Here is a 24,495-nt window from a genome sequence, read left to right on the forward strand (position 1 = left end):
GAAGTGGAATGCAGTGCCTGAGGGAAGTGGGATGTAGCGAGTGAGGGGAGTGGAGTGCATTGCCTTAGGGGAGAGGGATGTAGTGACTGAGGGGAGTGGGATGCAGTGCCTGAATGGAGTGGGATGCTGTGACTGAGCAGAGTGGGATATAGTTACTGAGGGGAGTGCGATGTAGCGACTGAGTGGAGTTGGATGTCGTGACTGAGGGGAGTTTGATGTAGTGTCTCAGGCGAGTGGGATACAGTCCCTGAGGGGAGTGGAATGCAGTGCCTGTGGGGTGTGGGATGCAGTGCCGGCGTTAATGTTATGGAGTGCCTGAGGGGAGTGAGATGTAGTGACTGAGGGGAGACGGATATAGTGACTGAGGTGAGTGGGATATTGTTACTGATGGGAGTGGAATGCAATGAATGAGAGGAGCGGGATGCAGTGACAGAGTGGAGTGGAATGTAGTGACTGAGAGGAGTTGGATGTATTGGCTGAGGGGAGTGGGATGTTGTGCCTGAGGGGAGTGGGAAGCAGTGACTGAGGGGAGTGGGATGCAGTGCCTGAGGTAAGTGGGAAGCAGTGATTGAGGGGAGTGGGACGTAGTGTCTGAGGGGAGTGGGATGCAGAGCCTGAGGGGAGTGGAATGCAGTGCCTGAGGGGTGTGGGATGCAGTGCCTGCGTTAATGTCATGTAGTGCCTGAGCGGAGTGTGGTGTCGTTGCTGAGAGGAGTGGGATGTAGTGACTGAGAGGAGATGGATGTAGTGACTGAGGGGAGTGGAGTGCATTGCCTTAGGGGAGAGGGATGTAGTGACTGAGGGGAGTGGGATGTAGTGACAGAGGCGAGTGGGATGTAGTGACTGAGGGGAATGGGATGTAGTGTCTGAGGGGAGTGGGATGTTGTGCCTGAGGGGAGTGGGAAGCAGTGCCTGAGGGGAGTGGTATATAGTGACTGAGGGGAGTTGGATGCAATGACTGACGGGGCTGTGATGCACTGGATGAGGGGAGTGGAATGCAGTGCCTGAGGTAAGTGGGAAGCAGTGACTGAGGGGAGTGGGACGTAGTGTCTGAGGGGAGTGGGATGCAGTGCCTGAGGGGCGTGGAATGCAGTGCCTGAGGGGTGTGGGATGCAGTGCCTGCGTTAATGTCATGTAGTGCCTGAGCGGAGTGGGGTGTCGTTCCTGAGGGGAGTGGGATGTAGTGACTGAGAGGAGATGGATGTAGTGACTGAGGGGAGTGGAGTGCATTGCCTTAGGGGAGAGGGATGTCGTGACTGAGGGGAGTGGTATGTCGTGACTGAGGGGAGTGGGATGTCGTGACTCAGGGGAGTGGGATGCAGTGCCTGAGTGGAGTAGGATGCTGTGACTGAGCAGAGTGGGATAGAGTGATTGAGCGGAGTGGGATGTCGTGTCTAATGGGAGTGGGATTGGAGTATTATGGGTTATATTAAGACCAGTTTCGGCCATTCTACGGACTCCAGTACTAATCCGATGACCTTTTCTTCTGTTCTCCACTCCTGCACTCTCCCATGTTTCTGTCCCTTCATTACAGATCCAGTGACATCCACAAGTCAGGGACCCGAGGAACAAACGACTCTAGAATCCACTGAGAGACCGTCCTGTATCCCAACGGGGTCTGCAGACTCAGGTATCAGTTTGTATGTTCATTCAAACAGACTAATCACCCAATGTGACTCCTGAAATGCTCAGTCCCTGAGACTCATCCAGTCTCGAACAGACGGGTGTGGGATGTAGTGAGTGAGGGGAGTGAGATGTTGTGACTGAGGGGAGTGTGATGTAGAAACACTCAGGGGAATGGGATGTATTGACTGAGGGGAGTGGGATCGGGAGCGTGAGGGGAGTTGGATTTAGTGACTGAGATGAGTCGGATGTAGTCACTGAGTGTAATAGAATGGAGAGACTGAGGGGAGTGGGATGCAATGACTGAGGGGAGTTGAATGTATTAACTGATGGTAGTGCGATGTAGCTAATCAGGGGAGTGAGATCTAGTGACTGAGGGGACTGCGTTGTAGTGACTGATGCGAGTGGTATGTAGTGATTGGGGGGAGTGGGATGTAGTGACTGAGGGGTATGTGGTGTGGTGAATGAGGGGAGTGGGATGTAGAGGCTGAGGGGATTGGGATGTAGTGACTGAGGGGAGTGGGATGTCGTGTCTAATGGGAGTGGGATTGGAGTATTATGGGTTATATTAAGACCAGTTTCGGCCATTCTACGGACTCCAGTACTAATCCGATGACCTTTTCTTCTGTTCTCCACTCCTGCACTCTCCCATGTTTCTGTCCCTTTGTTACAGATCCAGTGACATCCACAAGTCAGGGACCCGAGGAACAAACGACTCTAGAATCCACTGAGAGACCGTCCTCTATCCCAACGGGGTCTGCAGACTCAGGTATCAGTTTGTAGGTTCATTCAAACAGACCCATCACCCAATGTGAATCCTGAAATGCTCAGTCCCTGAGACTCATCCAGTCTCGAACAGACGGGTGTGGGATTTAGTGTGTGAGGGGAGTGAGGTGTTGTGACTGAGGGGAGTGTGATGTAGACACACTCAGGGGAATGGGATGTATTGACTGAGGGGAGTGGGATCGGGAGCGTGAGGGGAGTTGGATTTAGTGACTGAGATGAGTGGGATGTAGTCACTGAGTGTAATGGAATGGAGAGACTGAGGGGAGTGGGATGCAGTGACTGAGGGGAGTGGGATGCCGTGCCTGAGGGGAGTGGGATGCAATGACTGAGGGGAGTTGAATGTATTAACTGATGGGAGTGCGATTTCGCTCATCAGGGGAGTGAGATCTAGTGACTGAGGGGACTGCGTTGTAGTGACTGATGCGAGTGGTATGTAGTGATTGGGGGGAGTGGGATGTAGTGACTGAGGGGTATGTGGTGTGGTGACTGAGGGGAGTGGGATGTAGAGGCTGAGGGGATTGGGATGTAGTGACTGAGGGGAGTGGGATGTCGTGGCTGAGGGGAGAGGGATGTCGTGTTTGAGCGGAGTGGGATGTAGTGACTGAGCGGCGTGGGATGTAGTATCTGAGGGGAGTGGGATGTAATGACTAAGGGGAGTGGGATGTAGTGTCTGAGGGGAGTGGGATGTAGTGTCTGAGGGGAGTGGGATGTATTGTCTGAGGGGAGTTGGATGTAATGACTGAGGGGAGTGGGATGTAGTGACTATGGGACTGGGATGTAGTGAATGAGGGGAGTGGGATGGAGTGGCTGAGGGCAGCGGGATGTCGTGACTGAGTCGAATGTGATTGGAGTCTTATGGGTTATATTAAGACTGGTATCTCCCATTCTCCGGACTCCAGTACCAGCCCGATGACCTGTCGGTGTGTTCCCCACTCCTGCATTCTCCCATGTTTCTGTCCTTTTACTAAAGATCCAGAGACATGCACATGTCAGGGACCCGACGAACAAACGACTCTCGAATCCATTGACTGTCCGTCCTCTATCCCAGCGGGGTCTGCAGATTCAGGTATCAGTCTTGTGGGTTCATTCAAACAGACTCTTCACCCAATGTGACTGCTGAAACTCCCAGTCCCTGATAATCATCCAGCCTCAAACAGAGGGGAGTCGGATGTTGAGAATGAGGGGAGTGGGATGTCGTGAAACAGTGGTGTGGGAAATAGTTACTTAGTGGAGTGGGATGTAATGAAGAGTGGAGTGGGATGTTGTGACTGAGGGGAGAGGGACGTAGTGGATGCGGGAAATGGTATGTCGTGACTGACGGGAATCGGGCGGATTGAAAGAGGTGTGTGGGATGTAGTGGCTTAGTGGAGTGGGATGTAGTGACTGAGCCGTTCAGTGTGTAGTGTCTGATGGGAGTGTGATGTAGTGACTTAGGGGAGTGGGATATAGTGACTGAAGGGAGTGGGATGTTGTGATGAGGGGAGTGGGATGGAGTGAATGAGTTGAATGGGATGTAGTGACTAAGGGGAGTGGGACATACTGACTGAAGGGAGTGGGATGTCGTGCTGAGGGGAGTGGGATGGAGTGAATGAGGGGAGTGGGATTGGATGTTTATGGGTTACATTAAATCGGTGTCTTCCATTTTTCGGCCTCCCGTACCAGTCCGATTACCTGTCCGTGTGTTCTCCAGTCCTGCACTCTCCCATGTTTCTGTCCCTTTATTACAGTTCCAGAGACATCCACAAGTCAGGGACCCGAGGAACAAACGAGTCTAGAATGCGCTGAGAGACCGTCCACTATCCCAGCGGGGTCTGCAGACTCAGGTATCAGTCTTGTGGGTTCATTCAAACAGACTCTTCACCCAATGTGACTCCTGAAATGCTCAGTCTCTGAGAATCATCCAGTCTCGAACACCCGGGAGTGGGTTGAAGTTACTGAGCGGAGTGGGATGTAGTGACTGAGGAGAGTGGGATGTAGTGACTGAGGGGAGTCGGATATTGTGACTGAGGGGAGTCGGATATTGTGACTGAAGGCAGTGGGATGTAGTGACTGAGGGGAGTGGGATGCAGTAACTGAGGGGAGTGGGATGTAGTGTCTGAGGAGAGTGGGATGTAGTGTCTGAGGGGAGTGGAATGGAGTGACTGGGGGGAGTGGGATGTAGTGCCTGAAGGGGGTGGGTTGTCGTGACTGAGGGGAGTGGGATGTGGTTACTGAGGACAGTGGGATGTAGTGCCTGAGGTGAGTGGGATGTAGTTACTGAGGTGAGTGGGATGTAGTGACAGAGGCGAGTGGGATGTAGTTACTGAGGGGAATGGGATGTAGTGTCTGAGGGGAGTGGGATGCTGTGCCTGAGGGGAGTGGGATGCAGTGCCTGATGGGAGTGGTATATAGTGACTGAGGGGAGTTGGATGCAATGACTGAGGGGGATGGGTTGCACTGGCTGAGGGGAGTGGAATGGAGTGACTGGGGGGAGTGGGATGTAGTGCCTGAAGGGGGTGGGTTGTCGTGACTGAGGGGAGTGGGATGTAGTTACTGAGGACAGTGGGATGTAGTGCCTGAGCTGAGTGGGATGGAGTGAATGAGTTGAATGGGATGTAGTGACTAAGGGGAGTGGGACATACTGACTGAAGGGAGTGGGATGTCGTGCTGAGGGGAGTGGGATGGAGTGAATGAGGGGAGTGGGATTGGATGTTTATGGGTTACATTAAATCGGTGTCTTCCATTTTTCGGCCTCCCGTACCAGTCCGATTACCTGTCCGTGTGTTCTCCAGTCCTGCACTCTCCCATGTTTCTGTCCCTTTATTACAGTTCCAGAGACATCCACAAGTCAGGGACCCGAGGAACAAACGAGTCTAGAATCCGCTGAGAGACCGTCCACTATCCCAGCGGGGTCTGCAGACTCAGGTATCAGTCTTGTGGGTTCATTCAAACAGACTCTTCACCCAATGTGACTCCTGAAATGCTCAGTCTCTGAGAATCATCCAGTCTCGAACACCCGGGAGTGGGTTGAAGTTACTGAGCGGAGTGGGATGTAGTGACTGAGGAGAGTCGGATGTAGTGACTGAGGGGAGTCGGATATTGTGACTGAAGGCAGTGGGATGTAGTGACTGAGGGGAGTGGGATGCAGTAACTGAGGGGAGTGGGATGTAGTGTCTGAGGAGAGTGGGATGTAGTGTCTGAGGGGAGTGGAATGGAGTGACTGGGGGGAGTGGGATGTAGTGCCTGAAGGGGGTGGGTTGTCGTGACTGAGGGGAGTGGGATGTGGTTACTGAGGACAGTGGGATGTAGTGCCTGAGGTGAGTGGGATGTAGTTACTGAGGTGAGTGGGATGTAGTGACAGAGGCGAGTGGGATGTAGTTACTGAGGGGAATGGGATGTAGTGTCTGAGGGGAGTGGGATGCTGTGCCTGAGGGGAGTGGGATGCAGTGCCTGATGGGAGTGGTATATAGTGACTGAGGGGAGTTGGATGCAATGACTGAGGGGGATGGGTTGCACTGGCTGAGGGGAGTGGAATGGAGTGACTGGGGGGAGTGGGATGTAGTGCCTGAAGGGGGTGGGTTGTCGTGACTGAGGGGAGTGGGATGTAGTTACTGAGGACAGTGGGATGTAGTGCCTGAGCTGAGTGGGATGTAGTTACTGAGGTGAGTGGGATGTAGTGACAGAGGCGAGTGGGATGTAGTAACTGAGGGGAATGGGATGTAGTGTCTGAGGGGAGTGGGATGCTGTGCCTGAGGGGAGTGGGATGCAGTGCCTGATGGGAGTGGTATATAGTGACTGAGGGGAGTTGGATGCAATGACTGAGGGGGATGGGTTGCACTGGCTGAGGGGAGTGGAATGCAGTGCCTGAGGGAAGTGGAATGCAGTGCCTGAGGGAAGTGGAATGCAGTGCCTGAGGGAAGTGGGATGTAGCGAGTGAGGGGAGTGGAGTTCATTGCCTTAGGGGAGAGGGATGTAGTGACTGAGGGGAGTGGGATGCAGTGCCTGAATGGAGTGGGATGCTGTGACTGAGCAGAGTGGGATAGAGTGATTGAGGGGAGTGGGATGTCGTGTCTAATGGGGGTGGGATTGGAGTATTATGGGTTATATTAAGACCAGTTTCGGCCATTTTAAGGACTCCAGTACTAATCCGATGACCTTTTCTTCTGTTCTCCACTCCTGCACTCTCCCATGTTTCTGTCCCTTTATTACAGATCCAGTGACATCCACAAGTCAGGGACCCGAGGAACAAACGACTCTCGAATCCACTGAGAGACCGTCCTCTATCCCAACGGGGTCTGCAGACTCAGGTATCAGTTTGTAGGTTCATTCAAACAGACCCATCACCCAATGTGACTCCTGAAATGCTCAGTCCCTGAGACTCATCCAGTCTCGAACAGACGGGTGTGGGATTTAGTGTGTGAGGGGAGTGAGGTGTTGTGACTGAGGGGAGTGTGATGTAGACACACTCAGGGGAATGGGATGTATTGACTGAGGGGAGTGGGATCGGGAGCGTGAGGGGAGTTGGATTTAGTGACTAAGATGAGTGGGATGTAGTCACTGAGTGTAATGGAATGGAGAGACTGAGGGGAGTGGGATGCAGTGACTGAGGGGAGTGGGATGCCGTGTCTGAGGGGAGTGGGATGCAATGACTGAGGGGAGTTGAATGTATTCACTGATGGGAGTGCGATGTAGCTAATCAGGGGAGTGAGATCTAGTGACTGAGGGGACTGCGTTGTAGTGACTGATGCGAGTGGTATGTAGTGATTGGGGGGAGTGGGATGTAGTGACTGAGGGGTATGTGGTGTGGTGACTGAGGGGAGTGGGATGTAGAGGCTGAGGGGATTGGGATGTAGTGACTGAGGGGAGTGGGATGTCGTGGCTGAGGGGAGAGGGATGTCGTGTTTGAGCGGAGTGGGATGTAGTGACTGAGCGGCGTGGGATGTAGTATCTGAGGGGAGTGGGATGTAATGACTAAGTGGAGTGGGATGTAGTGTCTGAGGGGAGTGTGATGTAGTGTCTGAGGGGAGTGGGATGTATAGTCTGAGGGGAGTTGGATGTAATGACTGAGGGGAGTGGGATGTCGTGACTATGGGACTGGGATGTAGTGAATGAGGGGAGTGGGATGGAGTGGCTGAGGGGAGTGGGATGTCGTGACTGAGTCGAATGTGATTGGAGTCTTATGGGTTATATTAAGACTGGTATCTCCCATTCTCCGGACTCCAGTACCAGCCCGATGACCTATCGGTGTGTTCCCCACTCCTGCATTCTCCCATGTTTCTGTCCTTTTATTAAAGATCCAGAGACATCCACAAGTCAGGGACCCGACGAACAAACGACTCTCGAATCCATTGACTGTCCGTCCTCTATCCCAGCGGGGTCTGCAGATTCAGGTATCAGTCTTGTGGGTTCATTCAAACAGACTCTTCACCCAATGTGACTGCTGAAATGCCCAGTCCCTGATAATCATATAGCCTCAAACAGAGGGGAGTCGGATGTTGAGAATGAGGGGAGTGGGGTGCAGTGAAACAATGGTGTGGGAAATAGTTACTTAGTGGAGTGGGATGTAATGAAGAGTGGAGTGGGATGTTGTGACTGAGGGGAGTGGGACGTAGTAGATGCGAGGAATGGTATGTCGTGACTGACGGGAATCGGGCGGATTGAAAGAGGTGTGTGGGATGTAGTGGCTTAGTGGAGTGGGATGTAGTGACTAAGCCGTTCAGGGTGTAGTGTCTGATGGGAGTGTGATGTAGTGACTGAGGGGAGTGGGATATAGTGACTGAAGGGAGTGGGATGTTGTGATGAGGGGAGTGGGATGGAGTGACTGAGTTGAGTGGGATGGAGTGACTAAGGGGAGTGGGACATACTGACTGAAGGGAGTGGGATGTCGTGCTGAGGGGAGTTGGATGGAGTGAATGAGGTGAGTGGGATTGGATGTTTATGGGTTACATTAAATCGGTGTCTTCCATTTTTCGGCCTCCCGTACCAGTCCGATTATCTGTCCGTGTGTTCTCCAGTCCTGCACTCTCCCATGTTTCTGTCCCTTTATTACAGATCCAGAGACATCCACAAGTCAGGGACCCGAGGAACAAACGAGTCTAGAATCCGCTGAGAGACCGTCCACTATCCCAGCGGGGTCTGCAGACTCAGTTATCAGTCTTGTGGGTTCATTCAAACAGACTCTTCACCCAATGTGACTCCTGAAATGCTCAGTCTCTGAGAAACATCCAGTCTCGAACACCCGGGAGTGGGTTGAAGTTACTGAGCGGAGTGGGATGTAGTGACTGAGGAGAGTGGGATGTAGTGACTGAGGGGAGTCGGATATTGTGACTGAAGGCAGTGGGATGTAGTGACTGAGGGGAGTGGGATGCAGTAACTGAGGGGAGTGGGATGTCGTGTCTGAGGAGAGTGGGATGTAGTGTCTGAGGGGAGTGGAATGGAGTGACTGGGGGGAGTGGGATGTAGTGCGTGAAGGGGGTGGGTTGTCGTGACTGAGGGGAGTGGGATGTAGTTACTGAGGACAGTGGGATGTAGTGCCTGAGGCGAGTGGGATGTAGTAACTGAGGGGAATGGGATGTAGTGTCTGAGGGGAGTGGGATGCTGTGCCTGAGGGGAGTGGGATGCAGTGCCTGATGGGAGTGGTATATAGTGACTGAGGGGAGTTGGATGCAATGACTGAGGGGGATGGGTTGCTCTGGCTGAGGGGAGTGGAATGGAGTGACTGGGGGGAGTGGGATGCAGTGCCTGAAGGGGGTGGGTTGTCGTGACTGAGGGGAGTGGGATGTAGTTACTGAGGACAGTGGGATGTAGTGCCTGAGGTGAGTGGGATGTAGTTACTGATGTGAGTGGGATGTAGTGACAGAGGCGAGTGGGATGTAGTAACTGAGGGGAATGGGATGTAGTGTCTGAGGGGAGTGGGATGCTGTCCTTGATGGGAGTGGTATATAGTGACTGAGGGGAGTTGGATGCAATGACTGAGGGGGATGGGTTGCACTGGCTGAGGGGAGTGGAATGCAGTGCCTGAGGGAAGTGGAATGCAGTGCCTGAGGGAAGTGGAATGCAGTGCCTGAGGGAAGTGGGAAGTAGCGAGTGAGGGGAGTGGAGTTCATTGCCTTAGGGGAGAGGGATGTAGTGACTGAGGGGAGTGGGATGCAGTGCCTGAATGGAGTGGGATGCTGTGACTGAGCAGAGAGGGATAGAGTGATTGAGGGGAGTGGGATGTCGTGTCTAATGGGAGTGGGATTGGAGTATTATGGGTTATATTAAGACCAGTTTCGGCCATTCTAAGGACTCCAGTACTAATCCGATGACCTTTTCTTCTGTTCTCCACTCCTGCACTCTCCCATGTTTCTGTCCCTTTATTACAGATCCAGTGACATCCACAAGTCAGGGACCCGAGGAACAAACGACTCTAGAATCCACTGAGAGACCGTCCTCTATCCCAACGGGGTCTGCAGACTCAGGTATCAGTTTGTAGGTTCATTCAAACAGACCCATCACCCAATGTGACTCCTGAAATGCTCAGTCCCTGAGACTCATCCAGTCTCGAACAGACGGGTGTGGGATTTAGTGTGTGAGGGGAGTGAGGTGTTGTGACTGAGGGGAGTGTGATGTAGACACACTCAGGGGAATGGGATGTATTGACTGAGGGGAGTGGGATCGGGAGCGTGAGGGGAGTTGGATTTAGTGACTGAGATGAGTGGGATGTAGTCACTGAGTGTAATGGAATGGAGAGACTGAGGGGAGTGGGATGCAGTGACTGAGGGGAGTGGGATGCCGTGCCTGAGGGGAGTGGGATGCAATGACTGAGGGGAGTTGAATGTATTAACTGATGGGAGTGCGATTTCGCTCATCAGGGGAGTGAGATCTAGTGACTGAGGGGACTGCGTTGTAGTGACTGATGCGAGTGGTATGTAGTGATTGGGGGGAGTGGGATGTAGTGACTGAGGGGTATGTGGTGTGGTGACTGAGGGGAGTGGGATGTAGAGGCTGAGGGGATTGGGATGTAGTGACTGAGGGGAGTGGGATGTCGTGGCTGAGGGGAGAGGGATGTCGTGTTTGAGCGGAGTGGGATGTAGTGACTGAGCGGCGTGGGATGTAGTATCTGAGGGGAGTGGGATGTAATGACTAAGGGGAGTGGGATGTAGTGTCTGAGGGGAGTGTGATGTAGTGTCTGAGGGGAGTGGGATGTATTGTCTGAGGGGAGTTGGATGTAATGACTGAGGGGAATGGGATGTCGTGACTATGGGACTGGGATGTAGTGAATGAGGGGAGTGGGATGGAGTGGCTGAGGGGAGTGGGATGTCGTGACTGAGTCGAATGTGATTGGAGTCTTATGGGTTATATTAAGACTGGTATCTCCCATTCTCCGGACTCCAGTACCAGCCCGATGACCTATCGGTGTGTTCCCCACTCCTGCATTCTCCCATGTTTCTGTCCTTTTATTAAAGATCCAGAGACATCCACAAGTCAGGGACCCGACGAACAAACGACTCTCGAATCCATTGACTGTCCGTCCTCTATCCCAGCGGGGTCTGCAGATTCAGGTATCAGTCTTGTGGGTTCATTCAAACAGACTCTTCACCCAATGTGACTGCTGAAATGCCCAGTCCCTGATAATCATCCAGCCTCAAACAGAGGGGAGTCGGATGTTGAGAATGAGGGGAGTGGGGTGTAGTGAAACAATGGTGTGGGAAATAGTTACTTAGTGGAGTGGGATGTAATGAAGAGTGGAGTGGGATGTTGTGACTGAGGGGAGTGGGACGTAGTGGATGCGAGGAATGGTATGTCGTGACTGACGGGAATCGGGCGGATTGAAAGAGGTGTGTGGGATGTAGTGGCTTAGTGGAGTGGGATGTAGTGACTGAGCCGTTCAGGGTGTAGTGTCTGATGGGAGTGTGATGTAGTGACTGAGGGGAGTGTGATATAGTGACTGAAGGGAGTGGGATGTTGTGATGAGGGGAGTGGGATGGAGTGACTGAGTTGAGTGGGATGTAGTGACTAAGGGGAGTGGGACATACTGACTGAAGGGAGTGGGATATCGTGCTGAGGGGAGTGGGATGGAGTGAATGAGGTGAGTGGGATTGGATGTTTATGGGTTACATTAAATCGGTGTCTTCCATTTTTCGGCCTCCCGTACCAGTCCGATTATCTGTCCGTGTGTTCTCCAGTCCTGCACTCTCCCATGTTTCTGTCCCTTTATTACAGATCCAGAGACATCCACAAGTCAGGGACCCGAGGAACAAACGAGTCTAGAATCCGCTGAGAGACCGTCCACTATCCCAGCGGGGTCTGCAGACTCAGGTATCAGTCTTGTGGGTTCATTCAAACAGACTCTTCACCCAATGGGACTCCTGAACTGGTCAGTCTCTGAGAATCATCCAGTCTCGAACACCCGGGAGTGGGTTGAAGTTACTGAGCGGAGTGGGATGTAGTGACTGAGGAGAGTGGGATGTAGTGACTGAGGGGAGTCGGATATTGTGACTGAAGGCAGTGGGATGTAGTGACTGAGGGGAGTGGGATGCAGTAACTGAGGGGAGTGGGATGTCGTGTCTGAGGAGAGTGGGTTATAGTGTCTGAGGGGAGTGGAATGTAGTGCCTGAAGGGGGTGGGTTGTCGTGACTGAGGGGAGTGGGATGTAGTTACTGAGGACAGTGGGATGTAGTGCCTGAGGTGAGTGGGATGTAGTTACTGAGGTGAGTGGGATGTAGTGACAGAGGCGAGTGGGATGTAGTAACTGAGGGGAATGGGATGTAGTGTCTGAGGGGAGTGGGATGCTGTGCCTGAGGGGAGTGGGATGCAGTGCCTGATGGGAGTGGTATATAGTGACTGAGGGGAGTTGGATGCAATGACTGAGGGGGATGGGTTGCACTGGCTGAGGGGAGTGGAATGGAGTGACTGGGGGGAGTGGGATGTAGTGCCTGAAGGGTGTGGGTTGTCGTGACTGAGGGGAGTGGGATGTAGTTACTGAGGACAGTGGGATGTAGTGCCTGAGGTGAGTGGGATGTAGTTACTGAGGTGAGTGGGATGTAGTGACAGAGGCGAGTGGGATGTAGTAACTGAGGGGAATGGGATGTAGTGTCTGAGGGGAGTGGGATGCTGTGCCTGATGGGAGTGGTATATAGTGACTGAGGGGAGTTGGATGCAATGACTGAGGGGGATGGGTTGCACTGGCTGAGGGGAGTGGAATGCAGTGCATGAGGGAAGTGGAATGCAGTGCCTGAGGGAAGTGGAATGCAGTGCCTGAGGGAAGTGGGATGTAGCGAGTGAGGGGAGTGGAGTTCATTGCCTTAGGGGAGAGGGATGTAGTGACTGAGGGGAGTGGGATGCAGTGCCTGAATGGAGTGGGATGCTGTGACTGAGCAGAGTGGGATAGAGTGATTGAGGGGAGTGGGATGTCGTGTCCAATGGGAGTGGGATTGGAGTATTATGGGTTATATTAAGACCAGTTTCGGCCATTCTAAGGACTCCAGTACTAATCCGATGACCTTTTCTTCTGTTCTCCACTCCTGCACTCTCCCATGTTTCTGTCCCTTTATTACAGATCCAGTGACATCCACAAGTCAGGGACCCGAGGAACAAACGACTCTAGAATCCACTGAGAGACCGTCCTCTATCCCAACGGGGTCTGCAGACTCAGGTATCAGTTTGTAGGTTCATTCAAACAGACCCATCACCCAATGTGACTCCTGAAATGCTCAGTCCATGAGACTCATCCAGTCTCGAACAGACGGGTGTGGGATTTAGTGTGTGAGGGGAGTGAGGTGTTGTGACTGAGGGGAGTGTGATGTCGACACACTCAGGGGAATGGGATGTATTGACTGAGGGGTGTGGGATCGGGAGCGTGAGGGGAGTTGGATTTAGTGACTGAGATGAGTGGGATGTAGTCACTGAGTGTAATGGAATGGAGAGACTGAGGGGAGTGGGATGCCGTGCCTGAGGGGAGTGGGATGCAATGACTGAGGGGAGTTGAATGTATTAACTGATGGGAGTGCGATGTAGCTAATCAGGGGAGTGAGATCTAGTGACTGAGGGGACTGCGTTGTAGTGACTGATGCGAGTGGTATGTAGTGATTGGGGGGAGTGGGATGTAGTGACTGAGGGGTATGTGGTGTGGTGACTGAGGGGAGTGGGATGTAGAGGCTGAGGGGATTGGGATGTAGTGACTGAGGGGAGTGGGATGTCGTGGCTGAGGGGAGAGGGATGTCGTGTTTGAGCGGAGTGGGATGTAGTGACTGAGCGGCGTGGGATGTAGTATCTGAGGGGAGTGGGATGTAATGCCTAAGGGGAGTGGGATGTAGTGTCTGAGGGGAATGGGATGTAGTGTCTGAGGGGAGTGGGATGTATTGTCTGAGGGGAGTTGGATGTAATGACTGAGGGGAGTGGGATGTAGTGACTATGGGACTGGGATGTAGTGAATGAGGGGAGTGGGATGGAGTGGCTGAGGGGAGTGGGATGTCGTGACTGAGTCAAATGTGATTGGAGTCTTATGGGTTATATTAAGACTGGTATCTCCCATTCTCCGGACTCCAGTACCAGCCAGATGACCTATCGGTGTGTTCCCCACTCCTGCATTCTCCCATGTTTCTGTCCTTTTATTAAAGATCCAGAGACATCCACAAGTCAGGGACCCGACGAACAAACGACTCTCGAATCCATTGACTGTCCGTCCTCTATCCCAGCGGGGTCTGCAGATTCAGGTATCAGTCTTGTGGGTTCATTCAAACAGACTCTTCACCCAATTTGACTGTTGAAATGCCCAGTCCCTGATAATCATCCAGCCTCAAACAGAGGGGAGTCGGATGTTGAGAATGAGGGGAGTGGGATGTAGTGAAACAATGGTGTGGGAAATAGTTACTTAGTGGAGTGGGATGTAATGAAGAGTGGAGTGGGATGTTGTGACTGAGGGGAGTGGGACGTAGTGGATGCGAGGAATGGTATGTCGTGACTGACGGGAATCGGGCGGATTGAAAGAGGTGTGTGGGATGTAGTGGCTTAGTGGAGTGGGATGTAGTGACTGAGCCGTTCAGGGTGTAGTGTCTGATGGGAGTGTGATGTAGTGACTGAGGGGAGTGGGATATAGTGACTGAAGGGAGTGGGATGTTGTGATGAGGGGAGTGGGATGGAGTGACTGAGTTGAGTGGGATGGAGTGACTAAGGGGAGTGGGACATACTGACTGAAGGGAGTGGGATGTCGTGCTGAGGGGAGTGGGATGGAGTGAATGAGGTGAGTGGGATTGGATGTTTATGGGTTACATTAAATCGGTGTCTTCCATTTTTCGGCCTCCCGTACCAGTCCGATTATCTGTCCGTGTGTTCTCCAGTCCTGCACTCTCCCATGTTTCAGTCCCTTTATTACAGATCCAGAGACATCCACAAGTCAGGGACCCGAGGAACAAACGAGTCTAGAATCCGCTGAGAGACCGTCCACTATCCCAGCGGGGTCTGCAGACTCAGGTATCAGTCTTGTGGGTTCATTCAAACAGACTCTTCACCCAATGTGACTCCTGAAATGCTCAGTCTCTGAGAATCATCCACTCTCGAACACCCGGGAGTGGGTTGAAGTTACTGAGCGGAGTGGGATGTAGTGACTGAGGAGAGTGGGATGTAGTGACTGAGGGGAGTCGGATATTGTGACTGAAGGCAGTGGGATGTAGTGACTGAGGGGAGTGGGATGCAGTAACTGAGGGGAGTGGGATGTAGTGTCTGAGGAGAGTGGGATGTAGTGTCTGAGGGGAGTGGAATGGAGTGACTGGGGGGAGTGGGATGTAGTGCGTGAAGGGGGTGGGTTGTCGTGACTGAGGGGAGTGGGATGTAGTTACTGAGGACAGTGGGATGTAGTGCCTGAGGTGAGTGGGATGTAGTTACTGAGGGGAGTGGGATGTAGTGACAGAGGCGAGTGGGATGTAGTGAATGAGGGGAATGGGATGTAGTGTCTGAGGGGAGTGGGATGCTGTGCCTGAGGTGATTGGGATGCAGTGCATGATGGGAGTGGTATATAGTGACTGAGGGGAGTTGGATGCAATGACTGAGGGGGATGGGTTGCAGTGGCAGAGGGGAGTGGAATGCTGTGCCTGAGGGAAGTGGGATGTAGTGCCTGAGGGAAGTGGAATGCAGTGCCTGAGGGAAGTGGGATGTAGCGAGTGAGGGGAGTGGAGTGCATTGCCTTAGGGGAGAGGGATGTAGTGACTGAGGGGAGTGGGATGCAGTGCCTGAATATAGTGGGATGCTGTGACTGAGCAGAGTGGGATGTAGTTACTGAGGGGAGTGCGATGTAGCGACTGAGTGGAGTTGGATGTCGTGACTGAGGGGAGTTTGATGTAGTGTCTCAGGCGAGTGGGATACAGTCCCTGAGGGGAGTGGAATGCAGTGCCTGTGGGGTGTGGGATGCAGTGCCGGCGTTAATGTTATGGAGTGCCTGAGGGGAGTGGGTTGTAGTGACTGAGGGGAGACGGATATAGTGACTGAGGTGAGTGGGATATTGTTACTGATGGGAGTGGAATGCAGTGAATGAGAGGAGCGGGATGCAGTGACAGAGTGGAGTGGAATGTAGTGACTGAGAGGAGTTGGATGTATTGGCTGAGGGGAGTGGGATGTTGTGCCTGAGGGGAGTGGGAATCAGTGACTGAGGGGAGTGGGATGCAGTGCCTGAGGGGAATGGTATGTAGTGACTGAGGGGAGTTGGATGAAATGACTGACGGGGCAGTGATGCACTGGATGAGGGGAGTGGAATGCAGTGACTGAGGTAAGTGGGAAGCAGTGATTGAGGGGAGTGGGACGTAGTGTCTGAGGGGAGTGGGATGCAGAGCCTGAGGGTAGTGGAATGCAGTGCCTGAGGGGTGTGGGATGCAGTGCCTGCGTTAATGTCATGTAGTGCCTGAGCGGAGTGGGGTGTCGTTCCTGAGGGGAGTGGGATGTAGTGACTTAGAGGAGATGGAAGTAGTGACTGAGGGGAGTGGAGTGCATTGCCTTAGGGGAGAGGGATGTAGTGACTGAGGGGACTGGGATGTAGTGACAGAGGCGAGTGGGATGTAGTGACTGAGGGGAATGGGATGTAGTGTCTGAGGGGAGTGGGATGCTGTGCCTGAGGGGAGTGGGATGCAGTGCCTGAGCGGAGTGGTATATAGTGACTGAGGGGAGTTGGATGCAATGACTGACGGGGCTGTGATGCACTGGATGAGGGGAGTGGAATGCAGTGCCTGAGGTAAGTGGGAAGCAGTGACTGAGGGGAGTGGGACGTAGTGTCTGAGGGGAGTGGGATGCAGTGCCTGAGGGGCGTGGAATGCAGTGCCTGAGGGGTGTGGGATGCAGTGCCTGCGTTAATGTCATGTAGTGCCTGAGCGGAGTGGGGTGTCGTTCCTGAGGGGAGTGGGATGTAGTGTCTGAGAGGAGATGGATGTAGTGACTGAGGGGAGTGGAGTGCATTGCCTTAGGGGAGAGGGATGTAGTGACTCAGGGGAGTGGGATGCAGTGCCTGAGTGGAGTGGGATGCTGTGACTGAGCAGAGTGGGATAGAGTGATTGAGGGGAGTGGGATGTCGTGTCTAATGGGAGTGGGATTGGAGTATTATGGGTTATATTAAGACCAGTTTCGGCCATTCTACGGACTCCAGTACTAATCCGATGACCTTTTCTTCTGTTCTCCACTCCTGCACTCTCCCATGTTTCTGTCCCTTTATTAGAGATCCAGTGACATCCACAAGTCAGGGACCCGAGGAACAAACGACTCTAGAATCCACTGAGAGACCGTCCTCTATCCCAACGGGGTCTGCAGACTCAGGTATCAGTTTGTAGGTTCATTCAAACAGACCCATCACCCAATGTGACTCCTGAAATGCTCAGTCCCTGAGACTCATCCAGTCTCGAACAGACGGGTGTGGGATTTAGTGTGTGAGGGGAGTAAGGTGTTGTGACTGAGGGGAGTGTGATGTAGACACACTCAGGGGAATGGGATGTATTGACTGAGGGGAGTGTGATCGGGAGCGTGAGGGGAGTTGGATTTAGTGACTGAGATGAGTGGGATGTAGTCACTGAGTGTAATGGAATGGAGAGACTGAGGGGAGTGGGATGCAGTGACTGAGGGGAGTGGGATGCAGTGCCTGAGGGGAGTGGGATGCAATGACTGAGGGGAGTTGAATGTATTAACTGATGGGAGTGCGATGTAGCTAATCAGGGGAGTGAGATCTAGTGACTGAGGGGACTGCGTTGTAGTGACTGATGCGAGTGGTATGTAGTGATTGGGGGGAGTGGGATGTAGTGACTGAGGGGTATGTGGTGTGGTGACTGAGGGGAGTGGGATGTAGAGGCTGAGGGGATTGGGATGTAGTGACTGAGGGGAGTGGGATGTCGTGGCTGAGGGGAGAGGGATGTCGTGTTTGAGCGGAGTGGGATGTCGTGACTGAGCGGCGTGGGATGTAGTATCTGAGGGGAGTGGGATGTAATGACTAAGGGGAGTGGGATGTAGTGTCTGAGGGGAGTGGGATGTAGTGTCTGAGGGGAGTGGGATGTATTGTCTGAGGGGAGTTGCATGTAATGACTGAGGGGAGTGGGATGTAGTGACTATGGGACTGGGATGTAGTGAATGAGGGGAGTGGGATGGAGTGGCTTAGTCGAATGTGATTGGAGTCTTATGGGTTATATTAAGACTGGTATCTCCCATTCTCCGGACTCCAGTACCAGCCCGATGACCTATCGGTGTGTTCCCCACTCCTGCATTCTCCCATGTTTCTGTCCTTTTATTAAAGATCCAGAGACATCCACATGTCAGGGACCCGACGAACAAACGACTCTCGAATCCATTGACTGTCCGTCCTCTATCCCAGCGGGATCTGCAGATTCAGGTATCAGTCTTGTGGGTTCATTCAAACAGACTCTTCACCCAATGTGACTGCTGAAATTCCCAGTCCCTGATAATCATCCAGCCTCAAACAGAGGGGAGTCGGATGTTGAGAATGAGGGGAGTGGGATGTAGTGAAACAGTGGTGTGGGAAATAGTTACTTAGTGGAGTGGGATGTAATGAAGAGTGGAGTGGGATGTTGTGACTGAGGGGAGAGGGACGTAGTGGATGCGGGGAATGGTATGTCGTGACTGACGGGAATCGGGCGGATTGAAAGAGGTGTGTGGGATGTAGTGGCTTAGTGGAGTGGGATGTAGTGACTGAGCCGTTCAGGGTGTAGTGTCTGATGGGAGTGTGATGTAGTGACTTAGGGGAGTGGGATATAGTGACTGAAGGGAGTGGGATGTTGTGATGAGGGGAGTGGGATGGAGTGAATGAGTTGAATGGGATGTAGTGACTAAGGGGAGTGGGACATACTGACTGAAGGGAGTGGGATGTCGTGCTGAGGGGAGTGGGATGGAGTGAATGAGGGGAGTGGGATTGGATGTTTATGGGTTACATTAAATCGGTGTCTTCCATTTTTCGGCCTCCCGTACCAGTCCGATTACCTGTCCGTGTGTTCTCCAGTCCTGCACTCTCCCATGTTTCTGTCCCTTTATTACAGATCCAGAGACATCCACAAGTCAGGGACCCGAGGAACAAACGAGTCTAGAATCCGCTGAGAGACCGTCCACTATCCCAGCGGGGTCTGCAGACTCAGGTATCAGTCTTGTGGGTTCATTCAAACAGACTCTTCACCCAATGTGACTCCTGAAATGCTCAGTCTCTGAGAATCATCCAGTCTCGAACACCCGGGAGTGGGTTGAAGTTACTGAGCGGAGTGGGATGTAGTGACTGAGGAGAGTGGGATGTAGTGACTGAGGGGAGTCGGATATTGTGACTGAAGGCAGTGGGATGTAGTGACTGAGGGGAGTGGGATGCAGTAACTGAGGGGAGTGGGATGTAGTGTCTGAGGAGAGTGGGATGTAGTGTCTGAGGGGAGTGGAATGGAGTGACTGGGGGGAGTGGGATGTAGCGCCTGAAGGGGGTGGGTTGTCGTGACTGAGGGGAGTGGGATGTAGTTACTGAGGACAGTGGGATGTAGTGCCTGAGGTGAGTGGGATGTAGTTACTGAGGTGAGTGGGATGTAGTGACAGAGGCGAGTGGGATGTAGTAACTGAGGGGAATGGGATGTAGTGTCTGAGGGGAGTGGGATGCTGTGCCTGAGGGGATTGGGATGCAGTGCATGATGGGAGTGGTATATAGTGACTGAGGGGAGTTGGATGCAATGACTGAGGGGGATGGGTTGCACTGGCTGAGGGGAGTGGAATGCAGTGCCTGAGGGAAGTGGAATGCAGTGCCTGAGGGAAGTGGGATGTAGCGAGTGAGGGGAGTGGTGTGCATTGCCTTAGGGGAGAGGGATGTAGTGACTGAGGGGAGTGGGATGTTGTGATGAGGGGAGTGGGATGGAGTGAATGAGTTGAATGGGATGTAGTGACTAAGGGGAGTGGGACATACTGACTGAAGGGAGTGGGATGTCGTGCTGAGGGGAGTGGGATGGAGTGAATGAGGGGAGTGGGATTGGATGTTTATGGGTTACATTAAATCGGTGTCTTCCATTTTTCGGCCTCCCGTACCAGTCCGATTACCTGTCCGTGTGTTCTCCAGTCCTGCACTCTCCCATGTTTCTGTCCCTTTATTACAGATCCAGAGACATCCACAAGTCAGGGACCCGAGGAACAAACGAGTCTAGAATCCGCTGAGAGACCGTCCACTATCCCAGCGGGGTCTGCAGACTCAGGTATCAGTCTTGTGGGTTCATTCAAACAGACTCTTCACCCAATGTGACTCCTGAAATGCTCAGTCTCTGAGAATCATCCAGTCTCGAACACCCGGGAGTGGGTTGAAGTTACTGAGCGGAGTGGGATGTAGTGACTGAGGAGAGTGGGATGTAGTGACTGAGGGGAGTCGGATATTGTGACTGAAGGCAGTGGGATGTAGTGACTGAGGGGAGTGGGATGCAGTAACTGAGGGGAGTGGGATGTAGTGTCTGAGGAGAGTGGGATGTAGTGTCTGAGGGGAGTGGAATGGAGTGACTGGGGGGAGTGGGATGTAGCGCCTGAAGGGGGTGGGTTGTCGTGACTGAGGGGAGTGGGATGTAGTTACTGAGGACAGTGGGATGTAGTGCCTGAGGTGAGTGGGATGTAGTTACTGAGGTGAGTGGGATGTAGTGACAGAGGCGAGTGGGATGTAGTAACTGAGGGGAATGGGATGTAGTGTCTGAGGGGAGTGGGATGCTGTGCCTGAGGGGATTGGGATGCAGTGCATGATGGGAGTGGTATATAGTGACTGAGGGGAGTTGGATGCAATGACTGAGGGGGATGGGTTGCACTGGCTGAGGGGAGTGGAATGCAGTGCCTGAGGGAAGTGGAATGCAGTGCCTGAGGGAAGTGGGATGTAGCGAGTGAGGGGAGTGGTGTGCATTGCCTTAGGGGAGAGGGATGTGGTGACTGAGGGGAGTGGGATGTTGTGATGAGGGGAGTGGGATGGAGTGAATGAGTTGAATGGGATGTAGTGACTAAGGGGAGTGGGACATACTGACTGAAGGGAGTGGGATGTCGTGCTGAGGGGAGTGGGATGGAGTGAATGAGGGGAGTGGGATTGGATGTTTATGGGTTACATTAAATCGGTGTCTTCCATTTTTCGGCCTCCCGTACCAGTCCGATTACCTGTCCGTGTGTTCTCCAGTCCTGCACTCTCCCATGTTTCTGTCCCTTTATTACAGATCCAGAGACATCCACAAGTCAGGGACCCGAGGAACAAACGAGTCTAGAATCCGCTGAGAGACCGTCCACTATCCCAGCGGGGTCTGCAGACTCAGGTATCAGTCTTGTGGGTTCATTCAAACAGACTCTTCACCCAATGTGACTCCTGAAATGCTCAGTCTCTGAGAATCATCCAGTCTCGAACACCCGGGAGTGGGTTGAAGTTACTGAGCGGAGTGGGATGTAGTGACTGAGGAGAGTGGGATGTAGTGACTGAGGGGAGTCGGATATTGTGACTGAAGGCAGTGGGATGTAGTGACTGAGGGGAGTGGGATGCAGTAACTGAGGGGAGTGGGATGTAGTGTCTGAGGAGAGTGGGATGTAGTGTCTGAGGGGAGTGGAATGGAGTGACTGGGGGGAGTGGGATGTAGCGCCTGAAGGGGGTGGGTTGTCGTGACTGAGGGGAGTGGGATGTAGTTACTGAGGACAGTGGGATGTAGTGCCTGAGGTGAGTGGGATGTAGTTACTGAGGTGAGTGGGATGTAGTGACAGAGGCGAGTGGGATGTAGTAACTGAGGGGAATGGGATGTAGTGTCTGAGGGGAGTGGGATGCTGTGCCTGAGGGGATTGGGATGCAGTGCATGATGGGAGTGGTATATAGTGACTGAGGGGAGTTGGATGCAATGACTGAGGGGGATGGGTTGCACTGGCTGAGGGGAGTGGAATGCAGTGCCTGAGGGAAGTGGAATGCAGTGCCTGAGGGAAGTGGGATGTAGCGAGTGAGGGGAGTGGTGTGCATTGCCTTAGGGGAGAGGGATGTAGTGACTGAGGGGAGTGGGATGCAGTGCCTGAATGGAGTGGGATGCTGTGACTGAGCAGAGTGGGATGTAGTTACTGAGGGGAGTGCGATGTAGCGACTGAGGGGAGTGGGATGTAGTGTCTGAGGCGAGTGGGATACAGCCCCTGAGGGGAGTGGAATGCAGTGCCTGTGGGGTGTGGGATGCAGTGCCGGCGTTAATGTTATGGAGTGCCTGAGGGGAGTGGGTTGTCGTGACTGAGGGGAGACGGATATAGTGACTGAGGTGAGTGGGATATTGTTACTGATGGGAGTGGAATGCAGTGAATGAGAGGAGCGGGATGTAGTGACAGAGGGGAGTGGAATGTAGTGACTGAGAGGAGTTGGATGTATTGGCTGAGGGGAGTGGGATGTTGTGCCTGAGGGGAGTGGGAAGCAGTGACTGAGGGGAGTGGGATGTAGTTACTGAGGGGAGTGTGCTGTAGCGCCTGAGAGGAGTGGGATGTAGTGCCTGAGGGTAGTGGGTTGTAGTGACTGAGAGGAGTGGAATGGGGTGACGGGGGGGTGGCCTGGGATGTAGTGACTGAGGGGAGTGGGTTGTCGAGACTAAATGGAGTGGGATGTAGTTACTGAGGACAGTGGGATGTACTGCCTGAGGCGAGTGGGATGTAGTTACTGAGGGGAGTGGGGTGTCGTGACAGAGGCGAGTGGGATGTAGTGACTGAGGGGAAAGTGATGTAGTGTGTGACGGGAGTGGGGTGCTGTGCCTGAGGGGAGTGGGATGCAGTGCCTGAGGGGAGTAGGATATAGTGACAGAGGGGATTTGGATGTAGAGACTGAGGGGAGTGGGATGTAGTGTCTGAGGGGAGTGGGACATACTGACTGAAGGGAGTGGGATGTCGTGATGAGGGGAGTGGGATGGAGTGAATGAGGGGAGTGGGATTGGATGTTTATGGGTTACATTAAATCGGTGTCTTCCATTTTTCAGCCTCCCGTACCAGTCCGATTACATGTCCGTGTGTTCTCCAGTCCTGCACTCTCCCATGTTTCTGTCCCTTTATTACAGATCCAGAGACATCCACAAGTCAGGGACCTGAGGAACAAACGATGCTAGAATCCTCTGAGAGATCGGCCACTATCCCAGCGGGGTCTGCAGACTCACGTATCAGTCTTGTGGGGTCATTCAAACAGGCTCTTCACCCAATGTGACTCCTGAAATGCTCAGTCTCTGAGAATCATCCAGTCTCGAACAGCCGGTAGTGGGTTGAAGTTACTGAGCGGGGTGTGATGTAGTGACTGAGGGGAGTGGGATGCAGTTACTGAGCGGAGCGGGATGTAGTGACTGAGGGGAGTGGGATGTAGTGACTGAGGTGAGTCGAATGTTGTGACTGAGGGGAGTGGGATGTAGTGTCTGAGGGGAGTTGGATGCAGTAACCGAGGGGAGTGGGCTGTAGTGACTGAGTGGAGTGGGATGCAGTGACTGAGGGGAGTGGGATGTAGTGACTGAGGGGAGTAGGATGTAGTGACTGAGAGGAGTGGGATGTAGTGTCTGAGGGGAGTGGAATGGAGTGACTGGGGGGAGTGGGATTTAGTGCCTGAGGGGAGTTGGTTGTCGTGACTGAGGGGAGTGGGATGTAGTTACTGAGGACAGTGTGATGTCGTGCCTGAGGGGAGTGGGATGTAGTTACTGAGGGGAGTGGGATGTAGTTTCAGAGGCGAGTGGGATGTAGTGTCTGAGGGGAGTGGGATGCTGTGCCTGAGGGGAGTGGGATGCAGAGCCTGAGGGGAGTGGTATATAGTGACTGAGGGGAGTTGGATGTAATGACTGAGGGGAATGGAATGCACTGGCTGAGGGAAGTTGGATGTAGTGACTGAGGGGAGTTGGAAGTAGTGTCTGAGGGGAGTGGGATGCAGTGCCTTAGGGGAGTGGGATGGAGTGCATGAGTGGAGTTGGATGCCGTGCCTGAGGGGAGTTGAATGCAGTGCCTGAGGGGTGTGGGATGCAGTGCGTGCGTTAATGTCATGTAGTGCCTGAGCGGAGTGGAGTGTAGTTACTGAGGGGAGTGGGATGTAGTGACTGAGAGGAGATGGATGTAGTGACTGAGGGGAGTGGAGTGCAGTGCCTTAGAGGAGAGGGATGTAGTGACTAAGGGGAGTGGGATGAAGTTACTGAGTACAGTGGGATGTCGTGCCTGAGGGGAGTGGGATGTAGTTACTGAGGGGAGTGGGATGTAGTGGCTGAGGCGAGTGGGATTTAGTGACTGAGGAGAAAGGGATGTAGTGTCTGAGTGGAGTGTGATGCTGTTCCTGAGGGGAGTGGGATGCAGTGCCTTAGGGGAGTGGGATATAGTGACTGAGGGGAGTTGGATGCAATGACTGAGTGGAGTGGGATGCACTGGCTGAGGGGAGTGGAATGCAGTGCCTGTGGGAAGTGGGATGTAGTGACTGAGGGGAGTCGGATGTAGTGACTGAGCGGAGTGGAATGCAGTGCCTGAGGTGAGTGGGATGGAGTGCTTTAGGGGAGTTGGTTGCCGTGCCTAAGGGGAGTGGGTTGCAATGCCTCAGGGGAGTGGGTTGCAGTGTCTGGGGGGAGTGGGATGCAGTGTCGGAGGGGAGTGGGATGCAGTGCCTGACGGCAATGGGATGCAGTGTGTGGGGGTAGTGGGATGTAGTGC

The sequence above is a fragment of the Heptranchias perlo genome, unplaced genomic scaffold (assembly GCF_035084215.1).
Source record: "Heptranchias perlo isolate sHepPer1 unplaced genomic scaffold, sHepPer1.hap1 HAP1_SCAFFOLD_44, whole genome shotgun sequence".
NCBI lineage: Eukaryota > Metazoa > Chordata > Chondrichthyes > Hexanchiformes > Hexanchidae > Heptranchias > Heptranchias perlo.